Source organism: Amblyomma maculatum, chromosome 6, assembly GCF_055883805.1.
Source record: "Amblyomma maculatum isolate TAMU_Amacu chromosome 6, ASM5588380v1, whole genome shotgun sequence".
NCBI lineage: Eukaryota > Metazoa > Arthropoda > Arachnida > Ixodida > Ixodidae > Amblyomma > Amblyomma maculatum.
Genome location: NC_139349.1, coordinates 152,984,320 through 153,003,329, shown reverse-complemented (window position 1 = coordinate 153,003,329; position 19,010 = coordinate 152,984,320). Strand labels below are relative to the sequence as shown.

At 48.4% G+C, this 19,010-nt stretch overlaps 1 pseudogene; it reads left to right on the top strand.

Moving 5' to 3' along the window:
- The first annotated feature begins 918 nt into the window (after positions 1-918).
- LOC146187084 (uncharacterized) lies at positions 919-17,312 on the top strand (annotated as a pseudogene).
- Positions 17,313-19,010: the final 1,698 nt, after the last annotated feature.

Here is a 19,010-nt window from a genome sequence, read left to right as displayed (position 1 = left end):
CAGCAAGCTCACCTCACTCTCCTCAACACCCCCGAAGTACCCACTAGGGCGGGCACATACTCCTAGCGCCACACAACCCCTGATCTCACGTACTCTTCTGGTCGTATATCACCTCAGTGGTCAGCCATTGCCGATACCCTTCTTAGTGACCACTATATTATTTTCATATTCTGCCCTCTTCGGATACCCACTCGCAAGCAGCGCATTCGACACACTGACTGGCAGTCCTTTCGCTGTCTCCTCTCCTCTGCCTCCTTCACGTCCTATGAGGAGTGGACTAATGTCCTTCTCCAAGCGGCTTCATCCTCTACTCGCATAGAGACTGCTGCAAACCCCACTTCTGACCCCGACCGCCATCTCATCAGGCTATGGAAGCGTCGCAAAAAGCTTCTCCGAACAGCCAGGCTACAACCCCACAACATCCAACTGCAGACCACGCTTTCAAAGTTGCGAGACGATATCGTAACATATTGTGCTACGCTTGAGGATTCTCGTTGGAATACCATATGCAAGTCTTGACACGGTGCTCCATAAAAAATCAACCTGGACTCTTTCGAACCCTCCCTGGTGCCACCCCTGCCCCGGCCCGACTCTTGCTAAAGCCCTAGCCACAAAGTCTCCCCATGAGGTTTTCGCAACCCTTGCAGATCTTTTTCTTCCGCCCCCTTTGTCCCCCTTTTACCCTGAATACACAGGCTGTGCAAGCAATGACCTCGATGCCCTTTTTACACTGCGCGAGCTTGAAGCTGCACTTCTTGCTAACGTCACTCGGGCGGCTCCCGGTGAAGATGGAATCACTTCGCTCTTCGCAATCTTCCCGATAACGCAAAAGAGAACCTTTGCAACCTCTATTGCACCACCTGGGAAGAACGCTTTCTGCCATCGTCCTGTACTTCCTGACTTATTTCTCCCATTCCTAAACCTGGTAAGCCTCCAGCCCTTTCAAATCTCTGGCCCGTTTCTCTGATCTCCTGTGTCGGCAAGACGTTGGAAAGTGTGGCGCTCACTAGGCTCAGTAGGCATTTCGAGGTTTACAACTTTCGTTCCCGTGTACCTGCACAGGACCTTTTCCTCATACTTCAGCATACTTTTTTCGCGTAGCTCCCAGCTTCATGCCTTGGTCACAGTTTATGTCTGCAAGTGATTCGATTGCGTCTCTCATGACCATAGTTTTACCTGCCTTTCCAGCACCGACTGCGGTTTCAAGCTTTTCTTTCTAATCGCGGGGGCCCGTTTCCGAGCATTGAACTTCGCTTCTACACCCCACCATCTCACCCGCGGTACCCCCTAGGGCGCCGTTCTTTCACCCACCTATTTTAATATCACCATCGCTCCTCTCGCGGTTCAGTTATCGTCTATTCCCGATCTTTAGCACTTTTTTTACGCCGACATCACACTGTGGTGCTTGCGCGGATCTCCTGGTTATGTTCAAGACATCTTTCAGCAGGGATTGGGTATCAGTTCTTGCTTTCTCGACCATGCAGGCCTGTCCCCCGCGCCCGAGAAGTCAGAACTCCTACTTTAGACTCATTCTGGTTATCAACGAGCTCACAACTCACTGATCTCTCTTACCTTGGGTGGCTCCACAATCCCCAAAGTTTCTCAATGTCGCGTTCTTGGCATGCCTCTGCATGCCGCCAAAAATGTCCGGGCTCTCCATGCGGCAGTTGCTACCTGTCACTCTGTCACCCATTTACTTCGCCGAGTTGTGACGTGGTCCTCTGGCATGAGGGAAGCTCACGCCTGTGGACGGGCTTACACTCTGGCTCTTAACAAATTCCTTTACTTTATACCATATCTTTAATTCAACCAGGGGCATCTAGACACACTTGCAACAGCTCTTTACGACCTTTATAAATTTGCTTTTTGTCTTCCCATAACCACTTCCACCCATAAGCTTTATGCAACCGGGCTTTTTCATCCTCTTCGCAGTCTTCTTTCGCTTTACTGCGACCGACAGATAGCTCGAATCTCCGGCACAGTTCATGGACGCTGGCTTTTCAACCAGGCTAACATTTCCCACATCCAGCCAGTCCCTTTGCCAACTCCTTCCTCTCCAGAGGCCACTAACCTCCGTATACTTCCTCTTCCAGCCAATATGTCGCCAGTCCTGCATGCTAGCTGCCGACATGCTGCTGCCCCTCATCATAGTACCCCCTTCAATACCCTTGGAGTCGCTTACACGGAAGCCTCTTATGTGGCTCCTCGCGGGTCCGGAAGCCAGGTCCTCTTTGATCCTCGTCTATCTACCCTGTCACACACACTAGCGGCCCCTTGCTCCACCCTCCGGATATTATCTCGCTTGAGGTCATCTCCATAATTCATGCCATTCAAACTTTCCATTCTCTCCAACCTGTGCCTCAGTATATTATATACACTGACTGCCAGGCTGCTATCCGTGTTATTCAATCTAAAAGTCGAACACAGCATCTGTCCACGGAGCTCGAGGCTGCACTTGTTGCGCTGCCGTCCTGCCCCGTCTTCCTCCGATGGATCCCTGGACACTCGGGGATTAACGGCAATGAGCTGTCGAACCAACTCGCCCGTGAAACTCGTAACCGGGCACCGTTCATCCCCTGGCTAAGATCCTTGGTGGGCGGGTCAAGACTGTCCCTTCGCGCCACCATCTGCGAATATTACAATGCAGCTCGCTTAGACGCCAAGCTCTACCCCGACCCTCGTCCTAATCTTCCCGTTCGGGAGGCTCATATCCTTCGACAAATACAGTTGAATACACTCATAACCCCTGCACGGCTATATCTCTACAAATTCCGTCTTGATCCATCAAGCCCCAACTACCCTTTCCCTTATGCCAACCTTTCACACTACCTATTTTCATGTGCGGTTGCGTTGCAATCGGGATTCTTTCCCGCCTCCATACTATCTGGACCTGGGTGGACTGGCTTTACTACTACTACTACTACTACTACTACTACTACTACTACTATTACTACTATTCCACCACCAGTACCACCACTACCACCACTACTACCACTACTATCCTACTACTACTATACTACTATACTATGCTACTACTACTATGCTACTACTACTATGCTACTACTACTACTGTCCTCTCCTCTCCTCTCTTCTTGGCTTTTCCTTCTTCCAGGCGGCTAGATTATTTAGTTATATGAGGTTTAATGTCACGAAAGCAGCTGCGGCTATGCTGCGCTAAACACACGGTTAGATGAGCTGTTACGTGAGAGGCTTAGAGTTATGATACTCATATTTGATTTAAAACATTTGCATTCTTAGGAATGCAAAAACAAAAGAAACACCTTGGGTTACCCTTGTGTGGCTAACCACCCTGCGTTAATCCATATTTGGTTAGTTAGTTATATAAGGTTTTCTGGCGCATAAGCAACTGCGGCTATCATGCGTCAAACACAAGGTTCGATCTATCAGGTGACAAGAGTTATGTCGCTCATATTTGATTTAAAACATTGGCTTTTTTTTCAGAAATATGTAAACATGGGAAAAATCAACAGTGCTTTTTCGCCTAAAGCAGTGCAGTATGAAATGGAATATATTTATTGTATATATTGTATATTGTATTGCAGATAGGTTTGCTTTTTTTGTTAGCAGGAAGTTATGGGTGATGTATGTGGGACCCATGCGTAGAGGACATAAAATTACCTCGATGAATCGTTTCTGATGTTGACGTGATTGCCATTTTTCTAAAATGGGCTTTACAGAGTGAAGATTATTCTCTGCTTCACTTTCCCAAGAAGCCTGTCATTTAGCTCTTAATTTCTGCTTACTAACTTCATGAAATCTGAGTGTGGCATATCTATTTGTCTTATTTGCACATTTTTCGCACTTTAGCACATATATCTACTCGTTCATTACCCCTAATTCAAACATGACTGGTACCCAGCAGAATTTTATAGTATGTTTTCGTGTTGTAACCTTTACTATGTTGTGCTTTATGTTTCCCATCAGCGGTTTAAAAGCATTTTTGGAGTTAATTGCAGTGATGACGCCTAATGAATCTTTGTAATTGATGCTGTTTTTGATGTTCGCATCCAATATTTTCTCCACGCAACACAAGCAGCGAAGCATTCGGCCGTAAAAATTGACGCACACTGATGCAGTCGCATTATTTTCTATCTGTTTTATCTTGTACTACCAACATAGTCTTTAGTTTGTGGGCCGTCTGTATGAAATACAATGTCCTCTTTTGAGTTTTTTTTAATGCCAGGTATTCTTGCAGAATATGCTCATGTGGTGTGCATGTTTTCTGAAATTGCGTTAGTGTGAGGTCGAAGCCTTCTGGGAGGGTGTACCATGTTGGGAGTGGCTTATTTCTTGGGGCAATACTTGGCATTTCGCTAATGTCTAAGCCCATGAGTCGCGGCCTAATCAACCGGGGCATGTTGTTAAATGTTCTAGATGGACATTTCGTGACTGCTGAATGACTGAGATGTTTTGGCTGAGAACAAATTTTAAGGATGTATGCACATGTTACTGCAGATCGTCTTTTAAGTTGTGTTGAGGTTTTTGACGCATAAGCAACTATGGCCATCATGCGCCAAAACAGGGTGGTTTGTTTTTACTTTCTGAAAAGGACTTATATATATTGTTACGGACGACAAGGAAGAAGGAGCGGGCAGTGGCCCGGGCAGGAGCGCTCGCGCTAGGCCCGCGAACATTCATTAAACGTCATCTACCATCGTCATCGGTCATGTTCTGTCTCCTGTCTTCATCGGCTTGCCGCTTCGTAACATTTGGTGGAGGTGCGGCGTACGGCATCCCCATCCTCGCCTTGGAGCATGGACGCCATCTTCAAGCCGGGACCATCACCGAGGGCCCAGGGACATCGCCGAGCAGCTTCGCCCCAGCCCTTCAAGTCCAGACCTGACCAACTACCACCGCCCAGCCCCTAGCCCGGACCTGAAGACAAGGAGAACAGACATACCGATCAGAACCGAGATGAAGGACCCGAAATACCCGAATGACCCGAAGGAACCGATGGACACGAACACGCAACCCCCGCCCAAGCTGCCCGACGTCACCTCGAGCCATCGGTCCCATGGACTCTGGTGACGGATGGTTGACAGCTCCAAGGGAGGCGGATCATCCACGCATCAGACATCGTACCGGCAAGCCGTTCTATTCTTCCTTCTTCCTCTTCTTCTTCAAGCATCCAGACACGCCCATCATCATGCCATAAAATCATTAACATCGCTAAACTTCCTCGTCCACGATCGGGACGATCGCTCGGTGGCACCGGGTCATGTTACGGACGACAAGGAAGAAGAAGCGGGCAGTGGCGCGGGCAGGAGCGCTCGCGCTAGGCCCGCGAACATTCATTAAACGTCATCTACCATCGTCATCGGTCATGTTCTGTCTCCTGTCTTCATCGGCTTGCCGCTTCGTAACAATATTTTCAAGGTTTTATAGCTTGATTAGGAGCTTTGGCTCTTTTAGAAATTCAAAGACATGAGAAGTTTCTACCATTGCACCTTTTCCCAAAAGCAGGCTAGAATGAAACGGGATCTGTTCCTTGTAAAACGTTGTAAATTGTTTTTCTCAGTTGCTCTAGTTTAGTGCATGAGAGTAAACTGTAATTTATTGTTAGTTCAACTCCACACTTTTCACATAAAGGTGTATTTTTTTTTAGAATGAAGCCATGTGTTAGGTGCGCATGTCCGATGCGCAGACGACATAGAGTGACTTAACTAGGCGTTTCGGATGGCTGCGCGATGTCCATTCTTCGTCGACTGGTTTGACAAGTGTAATTTATTGTTCGTTTGTTTCATAAAGCCTGAAATTTGCCTCTAATTTTTTCCTTAATGAGTTTTATAACACCATAACACCTCTATGCGGCATGTTTACGAGTTTTATTTCAGCGTTACGGGCTGCTGCGGCACATGTGTCAGCTCTCTCGTTGCCGCTGATTCCAGCATGGCTTGGTGCCCATCAAAACTTTATTGACGGGTCCTTTTTTCTGCATCTATTACATTTTGTATTATGTTTGTAATTAATGATTTCGCAGCATTTTTGTGATGCAGGGCTGTGGTTACACTCAAGCAATCTATATAAATGATGCTTCTTCCAATACTTTTCTTTAATGTTTCTTCTACTGCCACAAAAATGGCATGACATTCAGTTGTGAAAACCGATGAATACTTGGGTAACTGTTCTATTTTCTCCAATTTCTCTTGTATTACAGCACATCCAGTGTAAAGTGCTGTCTTCGGAACATATGTATAGAATGCTGTATAATATTTGCATTTTTAATTCAGTGCAAAGAACTCTTGTGCTCTGTGTTCATGCGGTGTTTTTTCTTTAGGAGAGTGCGATAAATTTCAAGTCACACACACATGGGAATTGGTACCAAGGTGGCAGTGGGTTTGGTCTCCGGGCAATATTTGGAAGTGGATCAGGTATGTTTAGTTGCTGGAATGCCTGTTCAAAACGAAAAATTAGCGGTTTTATTGCTTGGGGTTTCTTATTAAAGAGGTTTCTGGATTGACAGCCTGTGACTATTGAGTAACATAGATGTTTTGGTAGGGACATTATTTTCAGTTCATATGCGCTTCGCGCAATCCCATGTTGTGTATTGGATCTAAGCGCTTCAGATACGAGGGTCCCACTGAACCGTAGACTATGCTTCCGTAATCTAAAGTAGAGCGTATTACGGATCTATAGATATGCAAAAGGCATGTACTGTCGGACCTCAAGGGTTTTCTTGAGAGTACTTTCAATATGTTCGAAGACTGAGATGCTTTCATTTTGAGGGTGTTTATGTGGTGTAAAAACAGTAACTTTTTATGAAAAGTAATGCCGAGAAGTTCATGCACGTTTTTTACAGGACGTATGGTTTTGTTAAGGGTAGGTTTGGGGCGGTGCGCAAGCCTCATTTGATTTTTTTGCGGATTTAGCTGGAAACTATTTTTATCTGCTCACATAGCTAGTCTTTTTATTGTTATTTGTATTTGCCGCTCACTTCGATATATTAGTTGAAGTGCATGAAATTTGGAGATCATCAACACAGAGTGTGTACATAAAGAATTTGGGGATTTCTTTGGCTATTGAGAAAAGCTAATAATTGAGCTAGTTGGTATGCCATGATTTTAGGCAGCGCACCATTAAACACACATACAGGAAGAGGGACAAGCGCTTAACCTACAACTAAATTTTATTCAGGAGCGCGTCAGAATAAATACGAAACAACTCCAACAAAAAGAACACAACAAGGTTAGATAACAAGTGGATCTCCCGGCACCCTTAATAACAGTTGTACCTACGCGCATCAAGGAAATGCAACTCTTTCTCGGATAACAGAATCGATGATGTGCTATTGCCTTCGCGTCGATAATCTCTCTTGTTATTTTGCAAACGTGTTTGACCAGGAAGCTGCAATCCGAGAAGTTAGGTTTGCAGGCAAGCTCGTGCTCTAACTCACGGAAATGCTTCGATAGAAAGCCTGATGTGGTTTTACACACATTATAACTGTGTTCATACAATCTTTGGTTGAGACATCGGCCTGTTTGGCCGATGTACGTTTTCCCACAGGACAACTTCATTTCATATACAACGGACTGCTGGCGTGCTACAAATGAATTTTGATGTTTTATTTTACATCCGGGTCTCGGCTTCTTAGGATTAGTCGCATGACACAACTTCATCAGTTTCACCGGGGCTGAAAAAACCACTTTTACGTCGGTCTTCTGGGCGATCCTCTTAAGGTTATGCGATATCCTATGCATATAGGGTATCACCACAACCTTTTTCTTTTTATTGTTCCTGCCTCTCCGGTCCTCAGGGGTGCAGAACACTGGACGCTGCGCCTTTTTGTCTTTTATGATGCCTTCCGCCACTGAATCTAATAGAGGGCTTGGGTAGCCGGCGGCACCGAGACGGGCTGACTGCTTCATGAGGCTCTCCTCAACCGTGTAAGAGCAGGACTTGTCCAACGCATTGCGAAAGCATGGCCTAGCAATGCCTTTTTTCACAAGCTTAGAATGTGCCGAATCGAACGACAGAAGTGGTTTTCCCCCCTCGGTTCATAAGCCCAGCACCTGTGTTTATTACCAAAACGGAGGCTTAAGTCTAGGAACCGTATGCGGTTCTCTAGAGGCATTTTATGGGTCAATATCAAAGGGGCCAATCATTCTTCAAATATTGCTGGTATGCAGCCAATAGTTTCGTCACATGGCCGCGTTGTCTTTTCAATTAAGATCAGAAAATCATGTACTTATCTAACCACCCTTATAGCATTGCAACCATCCAATTGTGTAGACAACAAGTTATCACATTCTGCCAGAAGCAAATCGCTCAACACAGGCGCAATACACGAACCAATACAGACACCTTGGTTTTGCAAAAACGATGCCGTTCTCCCATTCTACGTACGTAGATGTCAGATAAACGTGTAACAACTCTAAGAAGCCGCTTACGTGTAGACCTGAGTCCTTCTGGAAAGCAACAGCTCCTGCCTTGTCAATGCACCTCTCGACGCACGACATAATTCTATCATGCGGAAGTGAATAAAACAAATCTTTAATATAAATTGAAAAAGCAGTCACCGACATGTCATCAAGCGAAGCAATGTACCCGTCTAAGTCGTTTGAATTACTGATTGATATTGATACTGATATTGTCACGTAGTGGTGACAAGGCCGTAGACACCAAAAGAAGACACAGGCTTGATGGTACTGAAATTACATCTTTATTGGGCTGACTTGCGCAAGCAAAAGCACTAAGCAACTCGGCGACGGCGATAGCAACAAACGTGCTCGTCGAAAAAAAAAAGAATGCCGGTCGCACTCGTCAACTCTCAATTTAAAGGCTGCTTAGAACAATCTAGATAGCGTCGCAAACTGCAACTAGCACAACCTGGAACAATGTAGAAACATATACACAACTGATCGAAATCTTGGAGACAGATCTCGGCACATCTTTCGCGACAAAGAAAATGATAACGCGTCGTATCGCGACAACGAGCATGAACAAACACGGGATACAGAATTAATACGGGTGCCAGAATCACAGTGCCGCATACCGGTGGCTGTTAAAAAACAACTAGTTTTGAAGGTTTCGCGGCATTACTCCCCCCTTAAAAAAACGTCGCCTCAATGTTTCAAAATAAACAAAGCAACTTAAATTGAAACATTACAAAGTTTAAACATCAGGGAATCATTAATGCGCGTAATAAGGCTTCAGGCAAACAACATGTACGATGTCTGGCCGTGCGCGTCGCCGTCGTGATGCTGACGTTCCGTCGGGAATGACTTCATAGTCCAGTGGTCCGACGCGGCGAATGATTTTGTACGGCCCAAAGTATCGACGCAACAACTTTTCACTTAGTCCGCGACGGCAAATCGGTGTCCAAACCCACACTTGATCTCCTGGATATACTCTGCGCGGCGTCATCGTAAGTTGTATCGTCGGCTGCCGGTGCGCTGCTGGCCTTTAATACGCAGCCGTGCGAGTCCTCGGGCTTCCTCTGCACGCTGCAGGTAGGCGGCGACGTCAAGGTTGTCCTCGTTAGTTAGGTGCGGCAGTATTGCGTCGAGCGTAGTCGTGGGCTCCCTGCCATACACAAGCTTGAACGGGGTCGCTGTGGTCGTCTCCTGGACTGCCGTGTTATATGCGAAGATCACGTACGGCAAGATGGCGTCCCAGGTCTTGTGTTCAGCGTTGACGTATATGGCGATCATGTCCGTGATCGTTTTGTTCAGGCGCTCCGTAAGGCCATTGGTCTGGGGATGGTACGCAGTTGTTCGTCGATTGCTTGTATGACTGTATCCCATGATGGCTTGCGTCAACTCTGCCGTAAACAAGAATGCTAAATTGGGCGAGTTGGTGCATTCGCATTTTAGGAAAACGTAGCGCAAAGAAGACAAGGACAAAAAGAGAAGGAAAAAACACACGAGCGCTGTCTGCCGTAAACTCCGTTCCCCTGTCCGTGATGAGCACTTCTGGGGCACTGTGTCGCAAGAAAATTTGTTCGACAAAACATTCGGCAACTTCTGTCGCGGTACCATTGAGCAGTGCTTTTGCTTCGGCGTAAGGGGTAGGTAGTCAGCGGCCATGATAATCCACTTGTTATCCATAGACGAAGCTGGAAAGGGGCCGAGGAGATCCATCCCAATTTGTTGAAAGAGCAGTTCTGAGGGCGGGATCGGGTTTAGTAGTGCTGCAGGTCTGATAGGCGGCGTCTTGCGCCGTTGGCACTCACATGTCTTCACGTAGTGGGCAACGTCGGCAGGCAGTCGCGGCCAGTAGTACTTCTCCTGGCTTCGATGCAACGTGCGTGCAAATCCGAGATGACCTGCTGTGGGCTCATCATGCAACGCCTGCAGAATGTCCTGCCCTGTGGTTTTTAGGCCCTACAAGAAGTTGCGCGGTCCTGTTGGGTGCGAAGTTCTTCACGACGAGGCCATTGCTAACGCGAACGATGATACATTTCGCCTGAACACACCAGGAGGGGAAGCGCTCTTTCCTTCTAAGTAATCGGCTAGCGTTTCCAGCTCAGCGTCTGATCGCTGTTGTTCTGCGAAACTGCTGGCGTTTACCGGTCCCAAAAAGGTGTTGTCATCGTGCTTCAAGGGAGAGTCGGCGGGAGCACGTGATAAGCAGCTCTGCGTCGGAATGCTTCCGGCCCGACTTATAGACTACAGTTAAGTCAAATTCTTGAAGCCGTAGGCTCCATTTGGCAAGGTGGCGGGAGGGATATTTCAAATTAGCCAGCCTGCAGAGCGCGTGATGGTCGCTTACCACCTTGAATGGTCGGCCGTATAGGTATAGACAAAACCTTAAAGTGGCCCAGATGATCACGAGGCGCTCCTTCTCGGTCATCGAGTAATTGACTTCGCCTTTTGTGAGTGACCTGCAAGCGTAGGCGATTACTTTCTCCTGTCCGGCACTCTTCTGGACGAGAACGGTTTCTAGACCCACACTGCCCGCGTCGGTGTGAATTTCGGTCTCGGCGTTTTCATCAAAGTGGCCAAGTACAGGAGGGCATTGCAGGCGGCGCTTGGTCCGTCAAAGGTTTCTCTTTGTGGCGCTTACCATTTAGAAGGTACGTCAGCCTTTATAAGCTGCGTCAACGGTTCGGCGATGCCCAAAACGTTTCTGACAAATCGTCGATAATAAGAGCACAACCCAAGGAATCGGCGCACAGCTTTCTTGTCGACAGGCAGTGGGAATTGCGTAATTGCAGCTGTTCTCTCCCGGTCTGGGCGAACACCATCCTTACTAACGATGTGACCTAGGAACCGGAGTTCTTCGTAGGCGAAGTGGCACTTCTCAGCTTATGGCGTTAGTCGCGATGACTTGATGGCTTCCAGCACTGTCTTCAGTCGTTTTAGGTGGTATTCAAAGTTTGACGACAAAACAACGTCGTCCAAATATACCAAACAAATTTGCCACTTCAAGCCTGCCAGGACTGTGTCCATTGCTCGTTGAAACGGGGCTGGTGTGGAGCAGAGGCCAAATGAATGCGGTCTTCTCGCGATCTCTTTCGTCGACTTCAATTTGCCAATATCCGCTCTTTAGGTCCATCGATGAGAAGTACCTTGCATTGCAGAGCCGGTCGAGAGTGTCGTCGATGCGGGGAAGCGCGTAGACATCCTTCTTAGTTAAGCTATTCAAGCGGCGGTAATCAAAGCAGAAGCGAAGCGTACAGTCTTTCTTATTCACCAAAACGACTGGTGCCGCCCAGGGGCTGTTTGATGGCTGGATTACTTCATCACGCAGCATTTCCTCAACTTGATCGCGCATGGCTTGGCGTTTTTGCGGGAATACATGATAAGGGCTTTGGCGCAGAGGTCGGGCGTGTTCGGCCGCTATAATGCAGTGCTTCGCCAGTGGTGTTTGTCGTACCTTCGATGAGGACGAGAAGCACTCCCTGTAGCTTTGAAGAAGAGTGCGAATCTGGTCTTTAATTCCTGCAGTGGGTCAATGCCGGGTTGATGTCAAATGTGGGCGGACTGAATTGGTCCGGTGCGTCTTGCAGTGGTTGGTCGTGGAGGGCGAATACGTCTTTGAGGTCCGCTAATTCGTCGAAAAAGCGATCGTCGTGCCCTTGTTGAGATGCTGGTATTCTTCGGTGAAGTTTGTTACCAGCACCTGAGCTTGTCCTTTCCGAAATTTCGCGATGCGTCTTGCGATGCCGACCCCTCGTTCCAAGAGCAATTGGATATTTCCTTCGACGAGGCCGTCAGCGGTTTCGATGTCTGCGCTACCTACGCTGACTGCGACGCTTGATCGGGGCGGCACGGTCAATTCTCCGTCGAGGACGTTTATAACGACGTGTTGCGTCGAAATTGTCGTAGCAGGTATGTCTTCGTCTGCAGAGAGCTTGATGAGCTTGGATCGGAGGTCGATGATAACCCTGTGTTCATTTAGAAAGTCCATGACTAAAATCTCCTTTCGGGAGCACTGCTGCAAGACCACGAAGCTGGTGGGGTACGTACGCCCATTTACGGTTATTCTTGCAGTGCATCATCCCGATTTAGTAATCAGGTTGCCACCTGAGGTGCAAATCAGCGGGCCATCCCAAGCGGTGGTAACTTTCCTGAGCTGAGAGGCTAACGGTCGACTGATGACTGAATAGTCAGCTCCGGTTTCTACTAGGGCAGTGACTCTGCGACCGTCGATATCAACTTCAAGGTCGCTTATTCGCGTCCTCGCATTGCACGTGGGCCTTGGTGTCCGATCTCGGGTCCGTCGTTTCGTCATGGACGGGACATAGCTTTGTTATTTCGCTGGGCGGCGGTGTCGGCTTGAACTCTGGTCGTGTTGTCGTCGATGTCATCGTGTGGAGCGACAATGAAATGGCTGCGTCTTCGTTAGCGGTCGTCGTCGGCGGAGGACATTCGTCATTTTGCCGTTGAGCAACCTCACCTCCAAAGGTTGCTGCCTTTAGTTCCCCCTACAAGGGCTAGGAGACCGTCCTTGCAAGTAACCGCGTTCCGGCGACGCATATGAGGCATTGTACGGCGATGGGGAGCGTGACAGATGCCTTGGCGACGAGTGCTCTCTGCTGCGCAGGAATTTGTTGATTTCCTGTGGTCGCTCACCAGGACGGGGTCGTGGGGCGTCGACAGCGAAACCGTGGAGGCCGATCCGTCTGTACGGGCGGTGACAAGGGATATGTCCTGCCTGACCGCAAGGGAAGTAGAGCGGTCGGTTGTTAGATGTCCTCCAGGCGTCGCATTTCCTGGGGCTTGGAGATCGTTGGTAGACTTGGCAGGCGGGGGCCAAGGGGCGGCTTTCGGGGGCAGGATGGTAGCGACGAGGACTTGGGAGGTCGCGTTGGGGTGCAGGACGACGTAATGCAGCAGCATAGTTCATCGCTGCTGGTTCATGCACTGGAGCTGTCGGAGTCATCGCTTCAGGAACGCCCAGTGCCTACTGGATTTCTTGACGTACGACGTCCGCGAGCGTCGTCACCTGGGGTTGTTGTGATGATGGCAGCAATCGGCGGATCTCCTCTCGCACGATCTCTCGGATGAGGTTCCGAAGATTCTCTCCGCTTGCAGATGCGCTGGGGTAGCGGCTTGAGTAGTCTGGTTGAAGTGGTCGCTCGAAGTGGCGCATCCGGGTGTCCAATGTCTTCTCGATGGTCGATGCTTCACTTTCAAATTCTTCCACAGTTTTCGGCGGGTTCCGAACAAGCCCTGCAATAAGCGTCTCTTTAACGCCTCGCATTAAGAATTTCACTGTCTCACCTTCGGTCATGTTAGGGTCGGCGCGGCGAAACAGGCACTTCATCTCCTCTACGTAGACCAGGACGGGCTCGTTTGGGAGTTGAGTTCTTAATTGGAAGAGGGCCTGAGCGCTTTCTATTTGGACAGAACTTGCAAAGGCCATCAAAAACTGTGCTTGGAATATCTCCCAATCCTTGAAAAACGTCTCGTGATTTTTAAACCAAACTCGGCATGTCCTTGAATTGCAAAGTAGACTTGCCTGAGTTTCGCAGCGTCGTTCTAGCCGTTGAACTCTGCCACACGGTCGAAAAGGTCCATCCAGTCTCCAACATCTTCATCTGGTCGTCCATGGGAGCAGGGGGGCTCACGGGGTTGGACGAAGACAACCGGTGCTGTAGGCTGAGCCATTGTCACCGTCGATGCCTTCCGAGATCGAATGGGGTCCGGCAGCAGACCGTGTTCAGATTGGAGCCCTTGAAGCCGGAGACTGGTTCGGTAGCCTGTTGGCTGGTCCTCCAGGGTAACATGAACAAGGCTGGGGTCTTCACTTGAAGGATAAAAGGCAGCACCTTCACCAGATGTCACGTAGTGGTGACAAGGCCGTAGACACCAAAAGAAGACACAGGCTTGATGGTACTGAAATTAGCTCTTCATTGGGCTGACTTGCGCCCGCAAAAGCACTAAGCAACTCAGCGACGGCGATAGCAACAAACGTGCTCGTCGAAAAAAAAAGAATGCCGGTCACACTCGTCAACTCTCAATTTAAAGGCTGCTTAGAACAGTCTAGATAGCGTCGCAAACTGCAACTAGCACAACCTGGAACATTGTGGAAACATACGCAAGTGATCGGAATCTTCGAGACAAATCTCGGCGCATTGTTCGCGACAAAAAAATGATAACGCGTCGTATCGCGACAACGAGTATGAAGAAATACGGGATACAGGATTGATACGCGTGTCAGAATCATAGTGATAAGGCCGCATGCCGGCGGCTGTTAAAAAACAACAAATACAGTTTTGAAGGTTTCGCGGCAATATCACATAGTACAGTGAAGGATAACAGGATTCAGTCACAGACGGGGTCAACGAGATTAGTAGATTTGTTAGCGTCCAAGTTGCATGCTCTTTCAAACTTGTATTCATGATATGGTGGTCACTTTTTCCATATATTGTGCTCCCTCTTTAAAGAAACTTTCAGTTGTGAGTCAGCGCTCGTCTTGCGTTTCCCTGCTTTGGGGTTTGTCTTTTGCGCTGTTTTATATTCATTATGCTCCACCAACTCGCCTGTTTGGCTATAGTGGTGACATACCTGTCTCGAACAGTGCACATCGATCACTGAACACTGTCCGAGGTTTGATTCCAGAAAATTATTTCATACACTCGACTAAAAAAAAATGTTTGGAATTGCCGATCAGAATATTGTAAATGTCCGGAGGATTAAGATCAGAAAACAAAGAAATCTGACAAAGCCCATTGTCCTTACATTTGCCTCCTATGCTCTCCCTGACAGCATTGAAATAGGCTACCTGAAGATAAGTGTTAGACATTACATACCGAATCCTAGACGGTGCTTTCACTGTTAAAATTCGGCCGCGGCTCACAGAGTTGCCGCGGTCGCCAAATGTGTGCGAAATGTGCCTCGAAAGAACACTCAGCTTATGAGTGCGCCGAAACTACATTGCAATGTGCTAACTGCGAAGGGGAACACCCTGCTTACTCAAGATCTTACCGCAATTAGAAAACTGCAAAAGAAGTAATCACTATCAAAACAAAAGAAAATCTCTCATATAAAGAAGCGCGGCAGAAACTGGCTACTACTCCCGCTTTTCAGTTCACTGCAAAACCAAATTATTCTGGTATTCTGGTAGCACCTTCTCAGGCCTAGAGAGTGAGCCTCAGGCAGGGCTACCCACGCCCCAGGTGGAAGCGGCTCATGCTGCTTCCCCACCTTTATCTCAAAAGCGGTCTATGAAGCCCTCCGGGTTGACGAGCCTGAAAGTCTCCCCCCCCCCCCCCCCCCGAGGCGAGGCCTAACACTAAAGAAGACATATCTAGGTGGCGGTCCTCCATTGCCCCTGAGCAGGCAATGGTCACCAGCCAACGCAGGGCTATGCGTCGACGTCAGACGGACGGCGGCACTGCTTTGACCGCCAAAAAAAAGACAGCCCCGGAGTCATTGGGCCAAACGAAACAAGCTAGTTTTCACATTTTCAAAAAATAAGATGGCCTTCATAATACTTTGCAATTGTAGAGGACTACAAAATAATTAGTGACATAAATGACGTCCAGGCTACATTCTCTCCATTGGCTTTATGTTTCCAGGAAACCAAGTTAGGTCCTCAGAACACAAAGTTCCTTAAAAATTATAAAATCATCAACCGGGACCGGGAACTGTCCAGCGGACTCTCGGGTGATGTAGCCATTGTTGTGAAAACTGGATCCACTGCTGAGGAGTTGAAACTTAACACCAGACTTGAAGCTGTAGCGGCCATCTTAATAGCACATAAGACCATCACAATATGTTCACTATACCTCCAACCACGTCTCAAGATATCACTAGACGATTTAGAATACCTTTTACAACAGCGTCCCGAGCCATATCATTTAGTTGGTGCTAACACTATCAGGGAGAAGCACTGCGTCCAGCGCGGTCATGGCTTCGCCAACATTGGCTGAAATGAAATAAAGCATGTGTTTCTTTGGAGCGCGGTAATGTATGCGAAGGTGACGTGGTGAAATATTGCTTCGCAGTTAAGATGGCCCTTGTCAAAATATACTTAAATAATTTCGACGATTATCTTACTGAGTCATTCAGCGGGCCCGTTAGTTTGCGCATGATAAGAGGTGCTTCTTGAGTGACTTTTTCCAGAGTCACATAAGTCCCTTCTTGAATGTCAAGGTGACAGTCATTGCCCTGTACGTTTTAACTACCGTGGGTGCACCGTGATGAAGCACTATGCTTAAGTAACGTCCCGAATTGTCCGTGTTCCGGTAGTTAACACACAATGATCATTAGCGTTCCAGGACAGATAAAGAAGTTCGGTTACCGCTCCTTTTCGATGATTGGTCGCAAACACTTGTCTCAGTGCTCCTAGTCGTTCTACAGCAGTGGACATGGAACAACAGCAGCTGTAAAAGACGAAATCCGTGGCTGGACGCTTTGTACTGTACCTAACCTAACTTATTTTAACCTAGCCTAACCTGACCTAAGCGGAAGTACGTGAAATATTACTCTTCTAGATTTCATGTTACACGAAAAGAATAAACAGAATAATTTTTTTTACACTGTATAAGCATCTTCACGAGAGAAAGAAAACTCAAGCTTGTGAAGGTAATATTGACACCATGCAGTGTCAATATTACCTACAGGCTGTTGTGACCGGGATTCCGGCCGAGGTATGCGCAGACTCCAGCAGCTGGAAATGGAGGCGTACCTAGCGGACGCCGGCGAGCGACCGCCACCAAAGGAGCAAAGCGGCGGCGACGGCAGCGGAGTGACGCTTCGTTTCCGGCCACGGCGGCCAACCCTTCCCGCATTTCAGGCATTAACCTCCTTGGCACCTATGGCGGCAACAGCGGGAAACCTGCACGCCGGCAAGCGACCGCCGTCAAGGGCAGCGAGGCGGTGGCGACGGCGGCGGAGTGACCTTTGTTTCCGGCTGCGGCAACCAAACCTTCCCGCCTCCCCTCCTTCGGGATAGAGACGAGTAGCCTTTCGGGCCTTATCCCTTTGGTGCCACGGCGGTGACAACAGGGAACCTATCATTGTGTTGAATGGGCAAGAGGCGCGTCGCCGAGCAGCATTGACCCCGCTCGCCGAATTCTCGAGGCAAGCGGATGACCTCCTCGGAATTACGCGGGGGAAATGACCGCCACGAGCGGACGGCTTCGCGGGATGTTTTTTGTTGTTGCAGAATATCCACCACCAGCACAAGATCGTCATCGACGTCGAAGAAGTTTGCCTTCGCCACCGAAAGATGTGAGAGGAGGTTCGAGCGCCACCATCGGCAGTGGGCGACACCTCCAGTGATCTCTTGTGCCTTAGTGATTGAACTTCACCGACTGAACCTTGTTTCCCCAGCTAGGGAAGTGGGGACAACCGACTGTATTTAAGCGGTGAAAATTGTCTCCACAGACAGCTTCGTTTTCCTCTCTTGACCTGTAAATATCTCATCATGTAAAAAGTTGTATAAAACGCTCTTTGCCGCTCCTCCCTGGCTGCTCCTGCTCCTTCATCCCGGCTCCTCATGGTTCGACTCCGATGAAGCCTAGGCCCCCGAACCCCGGCTACATCAATACGTACACCCGTGAGCAAAAGTGGAGAGACCACATTAACCGCTACAATTGCTTTTTTTTTTCGGTATAAAAAGATGCGCTAGAGAAAATTGCTTAGGCAAGATGGGAAGTTATATTAAGGAGAGTACCTTATGCATATCTCAGAAATAACGGTTTCACTGTCAGAAAAACTGGAGGATAGTTTTCTCAATGGGCATGGTCTCTCCACTTTTGCTCACTACTACGTCTGGGGGGCATGTAATTGCTCCTATTAGACAGTGAATGTCAAGAATCCAGATTGGTACGGCAACTTTTCTTGTCCGTTGCGCCATTCCCTAGGAATGTTCTCATGATTTGATTCTCGATGCTGAGTTCCCGCGGAAATATGGCGCCATCATCGATCTCCGACAGCAAACGATTTCATTCTCAACGGAGAAAGCGGCTGCCAGCCTCACGAACGGCCAACGTGCACACGCCCTACGAGTTTCAGCCGAGTACATTTCGATACATACCCGCTGCAGCATTTCAGTGAGTGTTGTGCTACGTGACGGGCTGATAATTGCCGAAGGAAACGGTGCGCGTTTGTTTTCTCACGGCATCTGTGCAGCTCGAAGGTTGATTATTCTCAAGCAATAGTCGCTCTTAGCTTCTAGTCACGACCTTCACGAGTGAATCTCGCCATCTCTATCGCTCTCTGTCATCGCGTTTGTCGAAGTGTTAAACGAAGTTTCCGAATGCTTTGTGTCCGACATTAATGATCCTCTGGGGGGATCTCTCCCATATCGATGTTAGCAGTGACCATTTGGTCTGTCAACAATGGGACCTGGGCGCCTAACTGCTGGAGTACATCCCATGCTTGCCTCATCATCGGAACTCCGGCAAACGTCTGTCACCAAGCATCGCATCTTAACGTCTGACGGTTCCCGGCCTATTCGACCAAAAAACGTGAACCAATCCGGACACATGTACAGGAAATGCTTCAGGATGGCGTTATTCAGCCGTGTAAAAGTCCATGGTCGTCGCCAGTGGTGCTGGTTAAGAAAAAGGACGGCACGCTACGCTTTTTCGG